At 42.2% G+C, this 22,232-nt stretch overlaps 1 long non-coding RNA gene across 2 annotated transcripts in view; it reads left to right on the top strand.

Moving 5' to 3' along the window:
- LOC137777987 (uncharacterized) overlaps positions 1 to 22,232 on the top strand; it is a 78,829-nt gene that overhangs the window by 15,166 nt on the left and 41,431 nt on the right. Inside the window, exon 3 of one of the 2 annotated variants that reach the window (XR_011076695.1) lies at positions 5,176 to 5,807. The exons of the other annotated variant lie outside the window; for it this stretch is intronic. This is a non-coding gene — a long non-coding RNA (uncharacterized lncRNA). Of the gene's footprint in view, positions 1 to 5,175; positions 5,808 to 22,232 lie in introns of those variants that run through there. 2 annotated transcript variants of the gene reach the window in all.

Here is a 22,232-nt window from a genome sequence, read left to right as displayed (position 1 = left end):
TTACACATGAAAAAACTGAGGGACAGAAAATTTTAGTACTATGCCCATGTCATACAGCTAGTTAGTTGCTGAGTTGGAACTTGAAACTAGACTTCCAAACTAATAGTTTGGGTCTTTGTCCTGTATGTCACATTGCATTTCCAAATCTGATCTAAGATATAAAGCAATATAAAAAAATTTTTTAGCAGCCATAATCTTACTAATAAAAATGCTAACATATGGAGTACTTAGCATTCACAGGCTCTGTATCTTTTAAGACTCTCATTATATAATATTGTACATCAACTATACCTCAATTAAAAAAAAAGAAGACCCTCATGCTGTTTTCCCAAAAGTCCTCAATTGAACTCCATGGGAAAAGTAAAACTCATATTCATCGTTTATTCCCTACAGTGGTCAGTACAGTGCCCTGAGTATTGAGATGCTCAGTGAATATCTAATGAAATATAAATTGTTATACATTGCATCAGTCCAGTACTGATATGAGTAACAATTTATTACCACTGGGCATGAGATACTATTAAAAAAGAAAGAGAGGGGCTTCCCTGGTGGCGCAGTGGTTGAGAATCTGCCTGCCAATGCAGGGGACACGGGTTCGAGCCCTGGTGTGGGAAGATCCCACATGCCGCGGAGCAATTAGGCCCGTGAGCCGCAATTACTGAGCCTGCGCGTCTGGAGCCTGTGCTCCCCAACAAGAGAGGCCGCGATAATGAGAGGCCCGTGCACCGCGATGAAGAGTGGCCCCCACTTGCCACAACTAGAGAAAGCCCTCGCACAGAAACGAAGACCCAACACAGCCATAAATAAATAGATAGATAGATAGATAGATAGATAGATAGATAAAAAGAGAGAGAGAGACACACACACACAAGGCTTCAACTCTCCCTCTCCAAAGAGGTAAGTAACCATGCCTGCAGAGAGGCATAATAGTGATTATATTAAGACAAATACCAAAATCATGGATTAATATCATAGAAGCAAGTTGAGCCAACCAGTTAAATTATTCAATAATATGCAAAGTACTTAAATTTTTGCTAAAATTTTTATTTTTAAATTCCATCAAAATTATACATATAGGGGACTTCTTTGTCAGTCCAGTGGTTAAGACTCTGCGCCTCTACTGTAGGGGGCGTGGGTTTGATCCCTGGTCGGGGAACTAAGATCCCGCATGCTGCGCAGTGCGGCCAAAAAAAAAATTTTATATATAACATTAAAGAAAGTTGTAGAAAAGAAGAAAAATGGCCTATAATTCTATCTTACTAATATAGATATCACCTATGTGTATGTGTGAGTGTGTGTATGTGTTTCCTTCCAGGACTTTTTCATATGCAGGCTTTGATTTATTTCTTCTGCTATTACTTGATTATGGTAAAAAATTGAAGCAGAGAAAATGAGAATCAGTTAAAACGACTTTACCTCCAACCCTGGGAAAAAATTATCCAAGAGTAATGGTTTGGAGTATATCCTCAGATAACTTTTATTACATAATTTATATAGCTACAGCAATGAATACTATGCATACATAAAATTTGATAGCCTTTTTTTTTCCACTTGATATTTATACCATCCACATTGTCTTGTGTTGCTACACAGTTTTTTTTACTAAGCTCTTTAAGGAAGGAAGCTGGCTGGAAAATGGATGTCCTAGCAAACTGGGAATAGTTCCAAGGTTTGTAGGTCTTATTGAGGTTAAAAAACAGATTTTGTGTGACCATGGAGTGGGAAGGTTGGAAAAATAGGAAATTATGAGCAGAAGGTTGGGCTTTTTAAATTATTGCATAAGAAAGACTTGTATTTTGTTATCTAACGACTGAGATTGAAGAAAGCATAATTTTCATCTAATAATAATTTATTATTAATATTTAATCTAATATTTACAGCAAACTATCAAAATCTCTAATGAGGTTCAAACTATTTTAAACCTAATTTTGGATATTCCAGAAGGAACTTTTTCATTTTCATAGTAAACATAGACACATTTATTTTTATTTAGTACTTATTAAACATTATAGATCAATATTAAAAATCATAAAGTTTTCTTTCATATTACTGGGTATATTTTGTGTATGTTTTTTGCCTTAGACTTTTAAAAATTTATTTATTTTTATTGATGAATAGTTGATTTACAATGTTGTGTTAATTTTTGCTTACAGCAAAATGTCTCAGTTATACACATATATACATTCTTTTCTATATTCTTTTCCATTATGGTTTATCCCAGGATATTGAATATAGTTCCCTGTGCTATACAGTAGGACCTTGTTATCCATCCATTCTATATATAATAGTTTGCATCTACTAACTCCTAACTCCCGGTCCATCCCTCCCCCACCCCCCGTCCACCTTGGTAACCACAAGTATGTTCTCTATGTCTGTGACTCTGTTTCTGTTTCATAGATAGGCTCATTTGTGCCATATTTATATTCCACATATAAGTGATATCATATGGTATTTGTCTTTCTCCTTCTGACTTACTTCACTTGGTATGGTAATCTCTAGGTCCATCCATGTTGCCTTAGACTTTTGATATGATCTTGGTATATCACTGAAATAGGAGGGACAGAGTACAATAGATCATGAAATATTCTTTCCTGCTTTGCTGAGCTCAGAAAACCTTCCCTTCTGTCCAACACTGTATCACAGTCACCTGGGACTCACAAAAGACTGCTTGTGCCTAAAAGTCTCACAGAATCTACTATGAATACAGTATCTTTATCTTTCGGCTCTAACCCCTTCTGTGACTCCATACCATCATTAGGCTGATGATAGCAACAAATGCCATCCCATCTCTGTTGCTTCCTCACCTGTCTCTTGAACACCCTTGCACCAGAACTGTTTCATATATCGCAGCCACAAAATACATTTCACCAACTCATGTGGAGGAAGTGGACAGAGAAAGTCACTCCATTTTTAGCATTTGCGCTCCACTGAGAATACCCTGATAATCCATGAGAGAAAGCTCAGCCTCTCAACAATGTGGAAGATGGATTAAGGGAAGTGGAAGACTAGAGGCAGGTGACCAGTAAGGAAAATAATTGTAACAATGGAGGGGAGAGAAGATACGTGCTTGAATTAAGACAGTGGCTTTGGGGAATAGATTATTGGGAGACATAGGTAAAGAGAACTGCCAGGTTTCTGCTTTGAGCAACTGTATTAATTGTGGTTCCATTCAATGATCTAGGAACTCCATGGGAGGGGAATTTCTCCCTTTGTATTACATTAAATCCAAATATTAGAAGGCTCCCCATCTGTCATTCTTTCTTCTCTTCCCCCTTTTTGTCAGAATCTTGATTTTGTTTGGGTAATTCGCTGTGCTATATATGCCAAGTGCATCTTTAAGCCAATCATGGTAATCCCATTCTTGAGCCACAGAGTGGTTTAGGAATGGGTAAATGATACATTTCTGAGCAATGTAACAAGATGGGAAATTTGCTAGGGAGATTCTGGAATAATTTTTTTCATTCATAATAAAAAGAGACATCTAGGAATTTACTGGACTTTGCTGTGTCTGCGAGTGACAAGTGAACTATAGAAGCCATTTTAAGACCGTGAGTTAAAAATAAAGCCGACATACTGAAGATGTTACAGTAGAAAGATTTAGAGGGAATCTGAGTTTTTGATGACATGGTTAGCTGCTTAAACCATTCTCTTATGGTTTAAGCCAGTTGAGTTGAGGTTCCCGTTGTTTGCAGCCCAAAACAATTTAAGAGCTATAGAACTGTCTCTAAAAAAAGGAATTCTAGCTAGCCTTGTAATCCCTTGGAAATAAGATCTTTGGGGCTGGATCGTTGATGGTCCAACCAATGGCTCAAAGCAGTTCACCTCTGAGAAGGTGAGCTGACTCTTTGAGGTCTGATCTCCTGGAAAATGGTCTCCACTAAAATATGTATTTCCTTAAAGTGGGTATTTAATTCTATGTATATTAAGTTAAGACATAGTATTTTAATTTTCACTTCCGGTATTAAACTTGCAGTTACTGTATGCATACTATTGCTCAAGACCACTGGCAGATTCAGAAATAGAACACAGTGCCTAGGCCAAAATGGAAGTTTACAATTTTGACAAAGCCCTTGACAGAGAGTACAGGAAATAAAAGTCAACCAAACAGGAAGTAGGCAGAGTAGAACAGAACAGCCAGAAATATTTGGGTCTGGCGCAAGAATTAGTCTATCTACAGAACACAAAAGTACCAAGCAAAGTATGTGGAGCTGAAATCTTTAAATTGGAAACATTTTAAGGGGATTGTGAAAGAAGGAAAAAAAACCCAAGGAAGTAAAAGGAAGAGAGAAATAATGTCTCTCACTGGAGTAATTATTGCATAAGCCAAAAAATGTCTTCTGCATAGATAATGACAGCTTTAAGAACTTTCTGCAAATTCTTTGACCTCCCATAAAGAGGTGAATTCTGTGGCCCCTCTCTGAATCTGGGCTAAACCTGAGTGACTGGTTGACCAGTAAACTGTGGCAGAAGTGATATTATGTGACTTCCCAGGGTAGGTCATAAAAGGTGGTACAGAGTCTACCTGGTTTGCTGGGCCCTTCATTAGAAACATGAACTACTGTGTAAGAAGCAGTACCACCCTGAGACACCATGCTATGAGGAAGCACAAGCTAACCCATGCAGACAGACCATATGGAGAGGCCTTCTGAAATGGAGAGAGATGCTCAGCCAGCCCAAGCTCTCCCAGTGCTTACTCTTCCAGCTCCTGCCACTGAATGGCTTCAACTGCAGAACCTAAGGCAGAACCACCCAGTGGAGCTCTTCCTGAATTCTTGACCCACAGAAACCACGAGAGATAATAAAATGATTGTTGTCATTTTAAGCCAGTGAGCTTTGGGGTAGTTTGTTATGCAGCAGTAGATAGCCGGAACAATAGATGAGGTGATTTAAATGCTATGGCTCTTTAATAAGTGAGGAAAAAACTCTAGGACCATTAGAAGTCATTATAGCTAATTACTATAACGAGCAAGGTGAACTGGTGGTTTCCAGTCAGAGGATCTGTTACTGATAATTAAAGCAAATAATTAATTGGTGAGGCCAAGTAATATTTTTTAAAAAACCTTGACTCTGAAAGAACTTCAGGTAAACATGAAATGTTTAAAGATTATGTTGTATTTCTCAAAGGCAATTTGTGTAAGTAACTTTCTTTTTTACCACTTTTTCTTCCTATTTCAGAGATTCATATTATCAACAAACTATGACAGATATTTGGGGTGATTCCTGACTTGTCACAATTCAGCAGCTCAAAAAGCTACAAGCTGGAGGTTTAGGAACTCTGTGGACTGAGTTCCAGTTTCCTGACCTCAGGACATTCAGTCATGTAACGTTTCTGTAGGATAAAGTCCAGGACACTTTTAGTCTACATGGGACATGTAGCCAGTGGGACCATATGTGTGAGCTAAATATCAAGATGGGAAAGATGGATGTCAGAGAAGTAAAAGCTTTTTATGGCTCACACCTCTGGTCTTAATTCTTCTTATTCTTGGTTTAAAGGATTGAAAGAAAATGAATAAAAATTAAGATCAACCAAAGCAAATGTAGAAAAGTAACATGGAAAGTGTGTATGAAATGTCCAAATCCGTAGACACAGAAAGTAGATTAATGCTTGTCTAGGGCTGGAGGGTGTGGGGCTAGTGGGACATGGGGGCTAATTGCTAATGGGTACAATGAGTACGAAATTTCTTTATGGGGTGCTGAAAATGCTCCAAAATTGATTGTGGTGATGATTGCAAAACTGTGAATATACTAAAAACCATTGAACTGTACACTCTAAGTGGGTGAATTGTATGTTGTGTGAGTTATATCTCAATAAAGCTGTTATAAAAAAAATAACAAGGGAAAAACGTTTATGTCAGATGAAAACAGATAAAAATCAAGCTTCTTTATCATAATTAAAATGTTTTTGGAACTTCCCTGATGGTCCAGTGCTTCAGAATCTGCCTTCCAATGACGGGGATGCGGGTTCGATCTCTGGTCGGGAAACTAAGATCCCACATGCCGCAGGGCAACTAAGCCCACGCACTCTGGAGCCCGCTTGCCTCAACTAGAGATAAGCCCATGCACCGCAACTAAGACCCGACGCAGCCAGCCAAATAAATAAATAAATAAATAAATATTTAAAAAAAATGTTTTCACTGATGCTTAGAAATTTCCTTGGCTAAATGAGAAGTTGATGCTGAGATTCCTCTAGGGCAGAGTTTAGCCAACTTTTTCTGTGAAAGGCCAGATAGAAAATATTTTAGGCTTTGCGGGCCAGGAGGCAAAACCATAAATATTATGTAAGGATTCATATAATAAGAGAGAAAACAAATTTCTGCACATTTCAAAATGATGATATTAAAAATATAATAATAATTGAGTATTTTTTTTTGTAATACAGGTCTGCTAATGAGAAAAATGGAATTCTTTTTTAGGAGACAACATTTCACTTATTGAGGTTCAAAGTTAATGTTTCCTATCCTCAAATTGATTGCAAATTGTACCTCTGAAAAAAAAAAGTTCTTAGCTCATGGGCCAAATAAAAAGTCAGTGAGTCAGTTTGCCAACCCCTGCTCTAGAGGACTAAGTTCCTAAAGGCTGGCGTATTAGCTTCCTAGGGCTTCTGTAACAAGGTACCACAAACTGGGTAGCTTAAAACAGCAGAACTTATTATCTCACAGTTCTAGAGGCCAGAAATCTGAAATCAACCTGTTGTAGAGCCATGCTCCCTCCAAAGGCTCTGAGGGAAGATACTTCTTTGCCTCCTCTAGCTTCTGGTAGCCCTACGTGTTCCTTGGCTTGGGGCAGCATAACTCCAAACCCTGACTTTATCTTCATATGGCTCTCTTCCCTCTGTATCTTTGTTTGTGTTTCTTCTCTTCTTATAAGGACACCAGTCATACCCTAATTCAGTATGACCTCATCTTAACTAAATATATTTGCATCGACCCTATTTCTGAGTAAGATCACACTCATTGGTACTGTGGGTTAGGACTTCAATATATCTTTTGGAGGTACACAATTCAACCCACAACAGCAATGGATTTGGGCAGAGAGCCCTGGAGGATCTTTGGGTCAAAGATGTCCTCCTTATCATGTATTTCTTAGAACAGTGATGCTACTGATGAACACCAGATTTGGCTCAGGTCTCATCCTACGGAGCACTTGCAAACATGGAGCAAATAGAGAGCACCACCCTTCACGGTCCCCGCAGCTCCAAACCCTGGGACACTTATCTTTTTTATTGTTTTAAGGCCCTCAGATATTAGTTAGTCACTTTCATTTAAAAATATGTCACTTACTATTAGAAAAAAGGACTAGAATTCATTCTATATTAGAATGAATGTTTCTTAGCTATTATTTTGGACTTCCTGGAAGCTTCATGATACATTGTCTCTTTAGTTTGTTTCCCCCTTAAAACTTTAAGAAAAGCTATTACTAAGGTCTGGGCAACAGTTACTGGTGGCTTGTACCAAGGTTGTAGCAGTGTTGATGGAGAGAGTTGGATGGATTAATGATTTGTTCATAGACAGGGTCTGCAGTATTTGAAAATTCGTGTATATAAGGTTGAGAAGAAGGTGTCAAGAATGACTTTCAGAATGAAATTGGAACACTCCCTAACACCATACACAAAATTAAACTCAAAATGGATTAAAGACCTAAATGTAAGGCCAGACACTATAAAACTCTTAGAGGAAAACATAGGCAGAACACTCTGTGACATAAATCACAGCAAGATCCTTTTTGACCCACCTCCTAGAGAAATGGAAACAAAAATAAACAAATGGAACCTAATGAAACTTCAAAGCTATTGCATAGCAAGGAAACCATAAACAAGACAAAAAGATAACCCTCAGAATGGGAGAGAATATTTGCCAATGAAGCAACTGACAAAGGATTAATCTCCAAAATATACAAGCAGCTCATGCAGCTCAATATCAAAAAAACAACCCAATCCAAAAATGGGCAGAAGACCTAAATAGACATTTCTCCAAAAAAGATATACAGATTGCCAACAAACACATGAAAGGAGGCTCAACATCACTAATCATTAGAGAAATGCAAATCAAAACTACCATGAGGTATCACCTCACACTGGTCAGAATGGCCATCATCAAAAAATCTACAAACAATAAATGCTGGAGAGGGGCTTCCCTGGTGGTGCAGTGGTTAAGAATCCGCCTGCCAATGCAGGGGACACGGGTTCAGGAAGATCCCACATCCCACATGCCGCAGAGCAACTAATCCTGTGAGCCACAACTACTGAGCCCGTGTGCCACAACTACTGAAGCCCACGTGCCTACAGCCCGTGCTCCGCAACAAGAGAAGCCACCGCAATGAGAAGCCTGCACACCACAATGAAAGAGTAGCCCCTGCTCGCCGCAACTAGAGAAAGCCTGCGCACAGCAACAAAGACCCAAAGCAGCCAAAAATAAAAATAAAAAATAAATAAAAAATAAAAAAATGCTGGAGAGGGTGTGGAGAAAAGGGAACCCTCTTGCACTGTTGGTGGGAATGTAAATTGATACAGCCACTATGGAGAACAGTATGGAGGTTCCTTAAAAAACTAAAAATAGAACTACCATATGACCCAGCAATCCCACTACTGGGCATATACCCTGAGAAAACCATAATTCAAAAAGAGTCATGTACCACAATGTTCATTGCAGCTCTATTGACAATAGCCAGGACATGGAAGCAACCTACGTGTCCATCAACAGATGAATGGATAAAGAAGATGTGGCACCTATATACAATGGAATATGACTCAGCCATAAAGAGAAACGAAATCGAGTTATTTGTAGTGAGGTGGATGGACCTAGAGTCTCATACAGAGTGAAGTAAGTCAGAAAGAGAAAAACAAATACTGTATGCTAACACATATATATGGAATCTAAAAAAAAAATTGTGCTGATGAACCTAGGGGCAGGACAGGAATAAAGACGCAGATGTAGAGAATGGACTTGAGGACACGGGAAGGGGGAAGGGTAAGTTGGGACGAAGTGAGAGAGTTGCATTGACACATATACACTACCAAATGTAAAATAGATCGCTAGTGGGAAGCAGCTGCATAGCACAGGGAGATCAGCTCGGTGCTTTGTGACCACCTAGAGGGGTGGGATAGGGAGGGTGGGAGGGAGACGCAAGAGAGAGGGGATATGGGGATACGTGTATACGTATAGCTGATTCACTTTGTTATACAGCAGCAACTAACACAACAATGTAAAGCAATTATACTGCAATCAAGATGTTAAAAAATAAAATAAAATAAACCTGGAAGAGGGCCCTCAAAAAAAAATAAAAAAGAATGACTTTCAGCATGAGCACTTGGGTGGAGAGTGGTTAGATGGAATGAAATAGGGAACTTGGAACAGGTTGGGGTAGAAAGAGGAAGAGCAAAATGACAGGACAGCTGTCTATATGGGTCTGAAACTGGAGATATACCATTTGAGAGTGGTTATCGGGATTTAAGGGGCCAATGAATAATGCCCCCTACCTTCTGAGTTCAGAAGCAACTTGAGAAATAGACCTTAGGGAACAAAATCTTAACTTTTTTAATGGTTAAGCTAGATTATAGAGTATAGTTTTGATCTGTAGACAAAACTGGACTTTTTAATATCTTCCCCCAGGACTTAACCTATTGGCCCCCACTGCTTATCTCCCTATTTCAGAAACAGAGCCTGCCCCAGTAAGATTGTATCATGTAGGAGAGAGGACTTGGGTGCCTGCTGCAGGGGGCACGGATCCAGAGAGAGAGATGAGAGGAGAAAGAAGCACCCAAGCCGTCAGTGAGTCACTCCCCCTGGGGGAAGGACTGAGTGTTTCAGCAGGAAATAAATGGTATACTTAAAGAGGTAACTGAAGGGAATATAGCAAAGGGATTATTTGCAGAGGTGTGGGCAAGGTTAAGGATACAAACAAGGGATGTAGAAGCATCCAGGATTTACATGGAAGTTCTAGTTCTAGGGACAAGAGGAGGGAGCTCATACAGAACTCAGGAGAGTTGTAGCTGAGGCAGAGGCGCTGCCCAACAGGAATGTGGCAGAGGGAAGGAGTCAGTGCCCAAAGTGTGCCCTTGACTGCCAGCGGTAGGGATGGGCTGGGGGGTGAGGGGGGGAAATATCCAGCCTACTCATTCTTCCCACCGTCTAAACTCCCTCCCATTGACCAAACGCACAGGAAACCAGAGCACTATAATGACCAGGGAATGTAGTCTGTTAAGCAGTCAGCCTGCCCAGGTACAAAGTAGGGCAGAAAAGGGTGGGAATGGGCAATGAGAAAATAACTAGCACAGGGACTTCCCTGGCTGTCCAGTGGTTAAGACTGTGCGCTTCCACTGCAGGGGGTGCAGCCCGATCCCTGGTCGGGGAACTAAGATCCTGCATGCTGGGCGACAGGGCCAAGAAGTTAAAAAAAAAAAAAAAGAAAGAAAGAAAAGAAAAGGAAAAAGAAAAGAAGCAACACATGGTTCTGTCCTCACCTTTATGAGACTAACTTCCACACCCTGCCCCCTACCATCTACTGCTCCTTGGAGTCCCTCCTTCAACCACTGTTGGGTAGTTTAGCTTTTGTTCCAGGAATGCTCTGAAATAGGAGCAGAACAGTTATTTAATAAAGTTTCCAGGCTTCCCTGATGGCTCAGTGGTTAAGAATCCGCCTGCCAATGCAGGGCACACGGGTTCGAGCCCTGGTCCGGGAAGGTTCCACATGTCGCGGAGCAACTAAGCCCGTGCGTCACAACTACTGAGCCTGTGCTCTAGAGCCTGCGAGCCACAACTACTGAGCCTGCGTGCTGCAACTACTGAAGCCCGCACGCCTAGAGCCTGTGCCTCGTAACAAAGAGAAGCCACCACGATGGGAAGCCCGCACACCCCAACGAAGAGTAGCCCCTGCTCGCTGCAACTAGAGAAAGCCTGCGCGCAGCAACGAAGACCCAACACAGCCAAAAATAAAGTAAATAAATAAATAAATTTATTTTTAAAAATAAATAAATAAATAAAAATAAAGTTTTCAATGCCCACTGCACCCAAGGGTGAAAACTCATCACTGTCCTCTTTCCTATCCCATATTTGCTCACCTGTATTATCCAACTGGTTTACCAGAAGATATGCAATGGGATCAAATGACAGTATAAACTTATGATAATATGATGTTTGACAATGATGCAATGCCAATAAAATTGAAATGTCTCAAATAACGTTCTTCCATTACAGAATCTCATTGATTCTAGGATGTGAATTTTTTCCCACATTTTACCCTCTCTAAAATTGGGAGTCATATTACAGTGTCCTCAGCCAGGCAGCTGTTATGATGGAGGTGTCATTGCCTGCCATGTGCATCAAAACTGGCAGAATGGGTGTCAGCAGCTTGGAAGAAAACCCAGCAGACAGAGCGGAGTGTTGTTATAAAATGCTCCCTCACGAGTGCTCTTGACACAGATGGTGATACCATCTGAGATCATTCAGGCCACTCTGAGTTAAAAAGTGGTTCAGCCATAGAGACAGACGGTAGGTCGGTGGTTGCAGGGGCTGGGAGAGTGGGAGGAACGGACTGGGGAGTGACTGCTAATGGATACAGGGTTTCTCTGGGGAATGATGGAAATGTTCTGAAATAGGTAGTGGTGATGGTTGCACAACATTGTGCATGTGCTAAAAAACCATTGAATTGTACACTTTTTTAAAAAAATTTTTATTTATTTATGGCTGTCTTGGGTCTTCGTTTCTGTGCGAGAGCTTTCTCCAGTTGCGGTGAGCGGGGGCCACTCTTCATTGCGGTGCGCGGGCCTCTCCCTGTCGCGGCCTCTCTTGTTGCGGAGCACAGGCTCCAGACGTGCAGGCTCAGTAATTGTGGCTCACGGGCCCAGTTGCTCCGCGGCATGTGGGATCTTCCCAGACCAGGATTCGAACCCTTGTCCCCTGCATTGGCAGGCAGATTCTCAACCACTGCGCCACCAGGGAAGCCTAGAATTGTACACTTTTAAAGGGTGAATTTTATGGTATATGAATGGTATCTCATTTTTTAAAAGTGATCCAGAACATCGAGAGAAGCTGGGTAACGGATATATGGGAACACTTTTTACTATTTTTGCAAGTTATTGTGAGTCCAAAATTATTTCAAAGTAAAAAGCTTTGAAAAGTACCTTTTGGAATACCATCTGATATGGAGGTCTTATATTTTTAAAAATCTGTATTCAGTTCAATAAAATTAAATTTTATTAAAGGCTTTTCACAACAAAGGAAACCATAAGCAAAATGAAAAGACAACCTACAGACTGGGAGAAAATATTTGCAAACAGTGCAACCAACAAGGAATTAATTTCCAAAATATACAAACAGCCCATACAGCTCAGTATCAAAACAAAACAAAACAAACAACCCAATCAAAAAATGGGCAGAAGACCTAAATAGACATTTCTCTAAAGAAAACATACAGATGGTCAACAGGCGCATGAAAAGATGCTCAATATTGCTAATTATTAGAGAAATGCAAATCAAAACTACAATGAGGTACCACCTCACACTGGTCAGAATGGCCATCATTAAAAAGTCTACAAATAACAAATGCTGGAGAGGGTGTGGAGAAAAGGGAACCCTCCTGCACTGTTGGTGGGAATGTAAACTGGTGTAGCCACTATGGAGAACAGTATGGAAGTTCCTTAAAAAGCTAAAAATAGAGTTAGCATATGATCCAGCAATCTCACTCCTGGGCACATATCTAGAGAAAACCATACTTCAGAAAGATACATGCACCCCAGTGTTCATAGCAGCACTATTTATAGTAGCCAATACATGGAAGCAACCTAAATGTCCATTGACAGATGAATGGATAAAGAAGATGTGGGGTGTGTGTGTGTATTCATATATATATATGAATATTACTCAGCCATAAAAAAGAATGAAATAATGCCATTTGCAGCAACATGGATGGCCCTGGAGATTATCATATTAAGTGAAGTAAGTCAGACAGAGAAAGACAAATATCATATGATGTCACTTATATGTGGAATCTAAAAAAATGATACAAATGAACTTACAAAACAGAAATAGACTCACAGATATAGAAACAAACTTATGGTTACCAAAGGGGATAGCGGTGGGGTGGGGGGGCGGGGAGGGGAGATAAGTTAGGAGTTTGGGATTGACAGATACACACTACTATATATAAAATAGATAACCAATAAGGACCTACTGTATAGCACAGGGAACTATATTCAATATCTTGTAATAACCTATAATGGAAAAGAATATGAAAAAGAAAAAATAACTGTATTCAGAGTCTGCTTATAGACATGTGAACTATCTTTTAGGGGAAAAAAGTAAAAGGATATTCAACAAAAGCTTTTTCCAACTTTGGAAATAAACATGATTCAGAATATTTGAATTCTGAATATAAAGAGCTTCTAAGAAGTTTTTTTGCTCATATTCTTTTTAATATACGCATGAGAACAACGTATGATAAAGATCTATGTCTAAGTCTAAAAGAGCTTATTAAGAAAGTATAAGATAAACATTTTAAGTGACAAGTGTTGTGCAAACTTTAGTTGGCATTTTCTCCCCCTCTCTTGGTAGTGTGTTAGATGTTATGAAACATAGTATTACATCCGCATGGAGGACTAAAAGCTCCCAAATCAAATCTCCTTGCTCTGGTAAGGTAAAGACCACAGACATTCAGGTCCACAATTATCTTCTACACAAACTCTCATCCTGTTCAGCCCCAGCCCAGGGGCATCACTCAGTGCCTGGGGAGAGTGGAGTTCCCTCAGCGGTTGCAGTCAAAGTCTCTTATATGCTCTACTTTTAGAGTCCAAAGGGTTAACAGGACATAGATTTCCCAGCACCAGTCCCACACCCAAGAAACTTAGAAAACAGAGTCAAATCTGCTGGCCCTACCTGGCATTTAGACCAGTTGTATCAGTCTTGATTCTAGGTTTTGAGCTGCAGAAATCAACTCTGCCTGATTTACGCAGAGAAGGAATGTATTAGTAGTTCTTTGGGCAGTTGGGGGAATCACAGGGAAGACTGGAAAACCTGGTGTTACCTATGAACTGGTCCTGAGAAGACCCTATAGTCGGCAGCTGAGCCCTGGACCCACAGACTTGGGGAATTCTCTGCTGGGGCTGGGTCTGTGTGACACTGACTCCTGATTCAAAGTCCAAGGTCGGTGGGTCTCACAGAATAAGCCTTGGTCACATGGCCCCACTCTTGTCATATGGCTTCAAGGAAGCTGGGAATGTGAGTAAGTAGCATTTTCTGCTTCTATAAAAGGAGATAGACTCTGCCTCCAACCAAGACTCTTAAGGAGTGGGAAGAGGTGTAGACGATGGGCACCTAAAAATCAAGATGAATGTCTACTTCAGTCAAAATAAAGTTCTTGAAATCCCAGAACACACACATAGTACTGGCACCAACTGAAGACCCAGGCAGAGGTCCAGCAGGATCCGAGGGGAGGAGGGAAGACTGAAAAAACACGAAAGAAAAAGCCTTATTGATATTGGCCTTGTCTGAATGCCTCTCCGTCTATATATCACTTTTCTATAGTTCTTGACCTGTGAACTTTAAAAAATTTTTTTTAATTAATTTATTTTTGGCTGCACTGGGTCTTCGTTGCTGCGTGCGGGCTTTCTCTGGTTGCGGCGAGCAGGGGCTACTCTTTGTTGTGTTGCGCGGGCTTCTCGTCAGGGTGGCTTCTCTTGTGGCACACGGGCTCTAGGCTTCAGTAGCTGTGGCACGTGAGCTCAGTCGTTGTGGCTCGCTGGCTCTAGAGCACATGCTCAGTAGTTGTGGCGCACGGGCTTAGTTGCTCCGTGGCATGTGGGATCTTCCCTGACCAGGGCTCGAACCTGTGTCCCCTGCATTGGCAGGCGGATTCTTAACCACTGTGCCACCAGGGAAGTCCCTTGACCTGTTAACTTTACATGGTGTTGGGAGAAGTCCTTCACCAAGAGGTTAATTATGGCCTAGACTTACCGTATCATATCTGGAAATTGAAACCTTCCCAGCCTCTTGCAAAATTTAGAAATTTTTAATGATGCTCCAGGACTTATTGGAGGCTCATTTCTTCCCCACTTAAAAACCCCTTAATTTCTATTTCCCCTGTGTCCCTGTCAAACCAAGGACACAGCCAGATTTCCTCTTGTGAGCAGTCATTGCAATGGTGTGCTGGTAAACTAGCTCTGTGTAAGAAAAAACAAGCCCTGATTGATAGCACTTGCCAATTTCCTTGGTGTAAATACTCCCACTGTGGAAGGTTTCAAGCTACCAAAGTTGCAGGTTACATCCCTGAATATTTTACTGTCAGCTTTTACGAGCCCTTATGAGCCACAGCCTCTTGCCTGGAATTTCTCAGGCCTCCTAAAGAAGTTGTGTCACTTGCTTAATCTGGAGAACCTCTCATAGTGGATTCCTCGACTAAAGCTGCTATTGAATATGTGTTCCATGATGGCAGAGGTCTTTGTTCACTGCTGTACTCCCAGGGCCTAAAGCAGTCCCTGGCACACAGAAGGTTCTCAGCACATATTTGTTTGTGGTGGTGGTTCTGAGGCTCTTCCCTGGGGCTGGTGAGGACAGCCACCTCTGTCGTGTGCTAGTCCACAGAGCACTGCCTTGCTCTTGGGTCAAAGGCAGCAGAGACTTTGCCTACGTCCTCTTTCTCTGTGAAGTAGCTCATGTCTCTGATCATCTGTTTGCCTCCGTTGTTCCACTTCTCTTTTCAGGAAGACTCAGCCACATTTTTAACATTTTAACTTGCTTCTTGAGTTGATCATTTCCTTCTTTATCACATCAGCCAGCACCATTTGCTGTACTGATTAATGTTTTCCTCTTTATTTCCCTATGCTTTTGAGTCCAGACATTTGCTTTTCCGATATACTCCTTGGATTCTGTCTTGTGGGGTCCACCCCAGTGAGCCATCTGTAGTTAGGAAGTCTTGAGTCTGCCAGAAACGTGGCTGTTGACACAGATCTTGTCGTCCTTTATCTGTCTTCCTGGGTGGGTGACCCCTCATGGATGGTGTTGTCCTACAGGACCAATATCTAAGGCCTGGACTCTATCTGCCACTGTCCTGCCTACTTCTCCTGAAGCTCATCTCACCTTCCTGTGCCTTCCCTGAACGTCCCCTTTCAAAAGTTTCCTGGGTTACATTGCCTCAAGGCACACGCCATGCCTGCATTCTCTTCTATTGCAATAATTGAGCCACCTCGAAACTCACTGGTAATGCTAGCAGCATGCTATGCTTCTCTTCCCAGATCTCCCAGCTCAAATCTGGCCACAGTTGCGTGACCAGGTGTAACTGTTGCAGTCTTTAAAGGGTGATTCCCCAATTAAACTTACTGTTGACTCCTTATCTGACCTTTAAAGAGGGCACTTCTCAAGAGCTTCCTGGAACTGCACTCCTGGTTTTGGCTGGCAGGTGCAGATTATTCCAGTCTGTTCTCTGAAATTTCACCTCCCTCCATTAGAGTTCTTTGGATCCCAGTCACCTTTTCTGGTCTAGTAATAACCAAAACAAACAAACAGAATGGTTTCTAATACCTTCCTTGAGAGCATAGGTCCAAGCGTATCTCCTTTCGTCTTTTATGTTGGACTAGGCTGGCCTCCGCCATCAAAACCTGTCTCTTAAGGAAATCCTTCTCCCTACATGGCAGTGGTGGTAAGACCCAGTGCTGGCCAGTCAGAATGGACATGGGCTGCAAACATCCAATGGGTGTCTCTGGCTGACACAGCCTGGCTCCTTTATCTTTCTCTCTCCAACTGTTCTCATTCTGATTTCAAGATCAAAGTTTTGTTAGAGAAAAAGTTACTCATGACTCTTACTAAAGAACGGTAAGGCAGACTTTATTCAGCACCATTGTGGTAGTTGTAGGAACCAATGGGGTTTTGCAGTAGGGGAGAGATATTGGGCTCAACTTTAAATTGGGCTCAACAACAAGGAAAAGTGAGAATTTATAGCCAAGGAGCAGGGAAGGGGAGTCAGTGGATGGAAATTTACTGAAATATCAGGGATAAGTGGGGGCGGGGATTTTCGGCTAAGCCATCCTAACCTTCTTGCTGAAGGCAGGCAAGGGTGATCAGACATCCCCTGGGGGATGGTGGAGGATGAGGGACCTGATCAGATATCGAGGGAGATCAGAGATTGAGGATGGAGTTAAACTGACTTAGCGGGGTTCTTGCTAACAAAGGACAAAGCAGAGGTGAACACGGAAGCCTGAAAGTCAGGGACTAGTTGAAAAGAGAGTTCAGAAGAGCCAGACCAGAGTTTGGTCAAGGAGAGAATCTTTGTTAGTTTCTAAACCAATCCAGCTCCTCCTTGATTCCTAGAGACAGTATGTTCCTGGCATTAGGCCTCTTACTACTCCTTCCTAGTCTTTGGTTTACTAATATTTTTATTAATGTCCAAAAAGATGTCCTGCCACCTATAAAATAAGGGCCCCTTTTCCTTTATCTGTTCAGTGATGAAAAGCCACCACCCTCTGTGGCTGAACCTCCAGATCTGAGCCTTTAACCAAAGCCATAGTCAGGCTTAAGCAATAAAGCTAGAGAGGACGTTGATCTGTGTGGTGGGGTTTGAGGGTGATTCCAGGAGGAGTCTGTAGATAAGTCATTAAGGAATCAGGAGGTTAATTCCACCACAATTTACTCCTTGGCTCTAATACTGGACTCAGTTCAACATAACATAAGGAGGAAGAGAATTTGAGGCAGATGACTTAATGCACAGCTAGTATATCCTAACCCTGTCCTCAGGTGGCCCTCAGACCAGCAGCATCACCTGGAAATTTGTTAGAAAATGCAAATTCATAGGCCTTACCCAAGACCTACTAAATCGGGTGGTGGGAGCCCAGGAAACTATTTTAACTAGTTCGCTAGGTGATTCTTATGAATGTTAGCATTTGAGAACCACAGCTCTCACCCAGGTGGAGCTTAGTTCCATTTACAGCAAGTTTCACGTGAAACTTAGCTTCCTTTGGGCTGTTCCTGCCTGAGAGATATGGTAGGAGCAGCAAGAAATTTTCCCAACCACTAATGCCTAAATAATCTGTTCACTGAAACTCTGCCTGTTTTAAGTGACAGAAAGACCCATCTAATCCCCATGTTGGGCATCCCTGCTTAGATCTGTAAGTTGCAAAAACCTGCAAAGCCTGTGTACACTGAGGTGGCAAAGGCTTGGGTCTGCCGAGGTCCTGTGACACCAGGCTCATTAAACTGCTGTGTCTTAAAGCAGTCGAGGACCTGGAAGCCCTGTGCTGACTAAAGTATTGACACCTCCTATCCCTGTCACACCTGAAGCATCGCTCTCTCTGGATGTATCTTAAATCTCCAAAGCCCTATCGTTGTGCCTGTTCCTTAAGCTTTCCTGGTTTGTAGGCCATGGTTTGGGGGTGGGGAGGAAACACATCAAATCCCCCTCCTCTGAGTTCAGAACCAGCTGAGAGGTAGGATCAGGACTCCGCTAGGGGTCAGTATGTCAACTTTATTGCTGATAAAGTTGGATTGGAAAATGCAGCTGGGAATCTGCAGCTACCGCTGGGTTTCCTCACACCTTCCCCCTGAATTGGACCTCCCAACCCCAGCTGCCTGCCTCCTGGCTTGCTGGGGAGATTGCCAGACCCAGACGTGTGGTCACTAGAGCTAGTGCAGCGTTTCCCCGACCCTCCCAATCAGCTCCTTTACTCGCTCTTTGGAGGAGCATGGTAAGTTGTGGAGAGACAGGCAGGAGAGGGGCTCCAGTACCATTCCTTCTTGGGGAGGACGTGAGGATGCAGGAACAGGTCTTCCCTGCCTGTGGGAATAGTATTTGATGTCACTGGCATCAATGAGAGTCTAGAATGGGAAGAGGGGAAGGTCAGGACTGAGGCTCACATTTAAGCATGGTTTCAAAGAGGAAACCCCAGCCAAAGAGCCTGAGAGGAGAGGCCAGAGAGAGGAGAAGAGGGACCAGGAGCATGGGTGCCGCAGAGGCCGGGGAAGGAGCATTTTAAGGAGAGCGTGATCAGCACAGTCCACATTCCTGAGGAGCCTAGTGAGATGAGGAACAAAAACTGTCCCTCAGATTTAGGCACTTGGAATCCCCTGGTGACCTTACTGAAAGGCGGGAAGGAGAAACAAGCTTTGTGGTAGTCACTGAAGGGTGTCCAGGAGGAGAGTTTCTTAAGGGGGACAAAGCTTGTTTGAAAACTGATGGAGGACAGTCGCCTGTGCTTGTGAGGTTGTGGCAGAGCTAAGTAGCCTGTGCCCCACCCTCCAGGCAGGGCTCTCTGGAGAACAGTTTCCTAATTTGAACAAACTGCAGTGTGAGCTAATAGCAACCCTGGATGGGAGGATGCTGGTACCCAAGATAGGGGAATAAAGGATAATAGGTCACTTAGTCACCTGCAAAGCCGGAACTAGAAGCTGAAGGCTTCTGTCTCCAAATTCAGAGATCGCTCCAAACGCCCTTTAGGGCAGAAACAACAAAGGCTCTTCTTCCCTTCAAGAGCTTGCCTTATTTTTGGCAGTCCCTAATTATTTTAGCACTAAGTATTTAAATCCTGATCTAGTAAGATGACCAGGATTCAATGGTCCTAATTCTCCCTTAGTGACAACCTTTAATTCCCTGGGGACTCACACTTTCGATTAATGGAGGTCTACAAAGGTAACAGACCACCCTCTGATTCTCGGAATGGGAGAGTGTCTTGCTGGACCAATTGGTGGTCTCTCCCTACTGTCTATCACTAGTGTCAGAGACCATATTCTCTGAGAGCTAGTCTTTAGACGGTTTGACTGTCTTAACCCTTGTCATTGACTTAACCCTTACTTACAATATCTTACTTGTTTCACTTAAATCATTTCCAACTCTGATATCATAGAAATACTACCATCAGAGACTTCTTAATGATAAGCTTCTCCCAGGTAGTCCCATACTCTTCCTATTTCCGAAATCATTTGTCCACATATCTGGAAAACCAAAAATAAGTGAACTTGAAAGAGAGTGGTTGGCCATTTTGCTAAGGATCTCATAGGTCTCTTGGTGTTTGTTTGTTTTCCTTTTTAATGTATTTGTTTTCCTGTAACATTAATCAAATTCCAGAAATAAAAACATATTATTACTAAGGTACATTTAATTTACATTAAGATTTAAATCTGCTATTGAAGGAGAAAAATTAGGATTGATGATAAAAGTTTATTTTAAATTGGCTCTAGATAATTTAGATATGTAAGTTACTTTTTTTAAAAAAATTAATTAATTAATTTATTTATGGCTGTGTTGGGTCTTTGCCTCCGTGAGAGGGCTTTCTCTAGTTGCAGCAAGCAGGGGCCACTCTTCATCGCGGTGCACGGGCCTCTCACTATCGCGGCCTCTCTTGTTGCGGAGCACAGGCTCCAGACACGCAGGCTCAGTAGTTGTGGCTCACGGGCCCAGCCGCTCCACGGCATGTGGGATCCTCCCAGACCAGGGCTTGAACCCGCGTCCCCTGCACTGGCAGGCAGACTCTCAACCACTGCGCCACCAGGGAAGCCCTGTAAGTTACTTTTTAAACACACACACACACGCGCGCGCGCGCGCACACACACACACACACACACCCCAATTCTATTAAACAGCCAGATCTTAAAAGTCTAAATTTTGGATACTATAATTAGGAGTCATTTAATCAACAATTTCAAGTTAATGAAAATCTACCCATGTTTTTGGTGTTAAAAGGTAAGTGAAATGACAATATAAAGACTTATTAGGAAATGATTAGATAGAGGAGATAACTGGCCTATACAAGACAAAGTATGATGATCAAAAGTGCTATACATGTGGTCACCAGAAACTTGGAACAGACTGTTTCCTGAGAATAAATTAGTACAGAAACATTACCCATAACATTTATGCCAAACTCTTTTAGCAGATAAAATATTACACTGGGATGTAATAGGCTTTAAAACGACATGACACAAGACAAAACACAGCAGGGACTTATGAAAATAACTTCTAATAAGGTTTTGGCCTTCTCTTTGTGTGGGATCCAAGGTGGAGTGATCTTTGCAAAAGTCCATTCTAGGGTTAACAGTTTGTTGGCTTGACTTATAACTTTTAAATATTTAAACACATATTTTGTAGGCCTCCCTTTGCACTCTTGCCCTGGCAAGTGTAATCCACTGTCTTGGATTGGACTCTGTCTTCTGCAGCACATCTGGGGCTTTGATCGGCGAGCCCTAGAGACACAGCACCCTAACCCAGGGAAGGACCGGCCTAACCAGAGCAGGGCTAATGCTGCAGCAGGTGGGGGGCACAACAGTCTTTGGTGAGCCTCAAATCCTGCCTGGAGCGTGGCTGCTTCATCTGCCTGTGCCAGCTGGCCCTGCTGGAGAAATGTGGTTGGCCATTCTGTTATAACTCAGGTGTGCACTTAAGGAAAGCAAAACATCCACTCCCTGTCAGGCAGTGGGGCAGTGAGCATCCTTTCTACCCTCACCCCCCTCTAATGGGAGAAATGGTATTTACGCAGGCTGTAAATGGCTCTTCATTCTTTCCTAACACATACCATTCTATGATGGAAATTTTAAATTGAGAGGCTGTGATACAACCTAAAAGAAACTCCATTAGTGATGCAAGCAGCCAGAAGGATTCTTTATTTAGGGGAAGTGATGAACATAGGAGGGACCAGAGAGCTGAGACACAGCCCAGAGACCGGCTTCAGGGCCCCGATGAGGCAGAAAACACTCAGGGCAAGTCCAGTTCCTGTGGGTCATGTGTTCCTCGGAACCCTCTACCCTTCATTTGCCTTCCTCTCCTCTCCTCCCCCTTTCCTTGCCCGTCCCCCAGGCTCCCACACTCCTTTCTTTTTTGTGTTCTTATGAAGACATATTAAAGATTAGAAAGGGATTACAGGGGCAGGCATGGCTAGTCTTTGTTAAATAGAACTTTCAGAAATAAAGGGGAAAACCAAAACTATTTCCCCCTTCAAATGAGTTGTATTTCTCTCAGGCCAAAGAACTCTTGGGGATTTCCCCCAGGATCTCTTTTACCAAGGCTGTTTGTTTTGTTTTTCATTTGTGAGTAGGGACTATTTCATTCACTAAATCAATATTTACTGAGCTTGCATTATAAGCAAGCAGTGTTCCAGGGGCTGGAGAAATTGGAGTAAACTAAAATGACAGAAATCCTGCCCTCGTTCCCTGTACATTCTTTTTTTTTTCCTTTTTTTTCATAAATTTATTTTACTTATTTATTTATTGGCTGTGTCAGGTCTTCGTTGCTGCGTGGGCTTCATCGCCGTGTGCGGGCTTCTC

This window comes from Eschrichtius robustus, chromosome 15, assembly GCF_028021215.1.
Source record: "Eschrichtius robustus isolate mEscRob2 chromosome 15, mEscRob2.pri, whole genome shotgun sequence".
NCBI classification, from domain to species: domain Eukaryota; kingdom Metazoa; phylum Chordata; class Mammalia; order Artiodactyla; family Eschrichtiidae; genus Eschrichtius; species Eschrichtius robustus.
The sequence above is the reverse complement of the archived record's forward strand: the minus strand, read 5'-3'. Positions and strand labels throughout refer to the sequence as shown.